The following is a 2,480-nucleotide window of genomic DNA, read 5'->3' on the forward strand; positions in this document are numbered from 1 at the left end:
AATGGCCTTTTTGCCAGGAGGCAAATCACATAAGGTCCATGTGTCATTTTCTATAAGTGCATCATATTCTGATTGCATGGTAGCCATCCAATTTTCTGAATTTTGTGCTTCATCAAAAGTCAGAGGCTCCTCAATATCATGTAAGCTAGACACAGCCAAAGCATAACAATCTGATGCATAAGATGCATGGCGAGAGCCTGAACGAGTACGACTAGACAAAGGTGCATCCAATTTACTGTCACGAAAAGTGTGCACCAGCCATTTTGGCATACCTCTAGCCTGCTCATTTTCAGCCCTTTCCTCATCAAGTACATCATGTACATCTGCATCAGTAATAGGCTGATCTAAAACATTTTCAGAAACCCCCATAGGCTGTACATTTGCCTCATTGGAACTTACATTCGTATTTCCACCACTGAAAAGAGGCAACAAAGTGTCATAAATGTCATGTGAGCTTACATTACTATCTCTAGTACATGACAGCAAGGGCTGAACAGAATCTTCCACAAACACTACATCCCGAGAAACCAGAATACGTTTTGTTTGCGAATGATACAACCTGTAACCTTTTCTTTCAGCACTATAACCAACAAAAATACATTTGACAGCCTTATCATCCAATTTTCTGCGTTGCACTTGTGGAACCAAAGCATATGCCAAACAGCCAAAAACACGCATGTGCTCAATAGAAGTTTTTCTATCATGCCATGCTTCATATGGAGTAATAGACTGCAAAGCTTTCGTAGGACACCTGTTAAGTACATAAGTGGCACACATGATGGCCTCAAGCCAAAAAGAATGCGGCAAAGCTTGACTTTTGACCATAGATCGTGCCATTTCCGTCAGTGACCTGTTTTTCCTCTCAGCAACACCATTTTGCTGAGGTGTATAAGGCACTATACAATGGTGTTTTATCCCACGACTAGCCAGAAATGCATTAAATTCATGAGACATATACTCCCCCCCTCGATCTGAACGGAGGGTTCCCATAGTACATTTCGAGACATTTTCAGCCATAGCCAGAAATTGTTTGAAGCACATAAAAACTTCGAACTTCGCTTTAAGCGGAAATACCCATGCATGCCTGGAGTAATCATCAATGAAAGTCACGAAGTACAGGTAATTGCCCAAGGACGGATTTTGCATGGGCCCACAAACATCACTATGCACAAGCTGCAACCTGCATGTGGCCCGAACTGAACCATCCTTTGGAAACTTAGAACGCTGCATCTTACCCAAAATACAGCCTTCACAAACATGTTTGACAGGTGCTTCAAGAGGCGGCAAAGAAGCAACCATATCAGATTTCTGCAAACGCAGCAAACTGGCAAAATTCAGTTGACCAAAACGTGCATGCCAAAGTTTTGCATCTGAAATAGCCCTTGAATCTGCAACAACATTTGCAAAATTTTGTCCACACTTGTCATACAAAGTAAGCTTATACAGCCCACGACACAAAAGCCCAGATGCAACAATTTCATCACCAAAACTGAGATCATGAACAGTACATCTCTCATCCACAAATTTGACTACAAGTCCAAGTCTAGCAAGTGCGGATACAGACAAGAGATTCTTCTTGATCCCAGGTACATAAAGTGCATCAACAAGTGTGAAGGAACTGCCATTAGCAGCAGTGAGCACAATCTTTCCAACTCCCTGAACTGGATAAGAGGCGTTGTTGGCACAAGTGACTGTATTCCCATGAGGGACAGACTCGAGAGAGGTAAACAATTCACGATGTGAGGTAATGTTCTTAGTAGCACCACTGTCGAAATACCACACATGTGAATTTGCAGCAACTGACAAGCATGCATCATGGACAGTAGGATTGTAAGTGCACTCTGTGCTAAAAGCCCATTCTGCATCAACATCAGCAACACAATCTCCTTTCACAGAAGACTCAACAATGGCTACATTTGTAGTGGAACCACCCTCTTTCTTCTTAGCCTCTTTGGCCTTCAACTTAGGACACAACTTGATCAAGTGATCATTGGTTTTACAATAATGGCAACGCATCTTCTTTTTGCCCTTATCATCAGAATTGCCAGACAAAGTACTGCCAGCAGAAGCATTAGGAACATAATTTTTGCCACTTGCAGCAGAACCATAAGAAGTGGCTGCATTACTGTTACCACCCTTTCTTTGAGAAGCAATAAAAGCCTGTTCAACTGCACGCTGTCTAGTCCTGTTTTTTCTGGACAGTGACTCTTGCAACAGCAATGTGCATAATGCATCAAACTTGACAACTTCTGGATTTCCTTGGGTCATCAGTCTCCAAGTACTAGCAAAAGTCTGGTAGGAATCTGGTAAGGCATCAAGAACAGTCTGCACAAGGGAACTGTCTGAAATGACTTCACCTGCTGAAATAAGCTGCTCATTGATATCCTTGACACTAGCAAGGAAAGTTTCCATATCATCTTCCTCATGCATAATCTTCGACTCCACCTCTTTACTCAGCAAAGCAATTTTAGCCTCATTGC

This window comes from Adiantum capillus-veneris, chromosome 28 (assembly GCF_014529385.1).
Source record: "Adiantum capillus-veneris isolate H3 chromosome 28, ASM1452938v2, whole genome shotgun sequence".
Taxonomy (NCBI): domain Eukaryota; kingdom Viridiplantae; phylum Streptophyta; class Polypodiopsida; order Polypodiales; family Pteridaceae; genus Adiantum; species Adiantum capillus-veneris.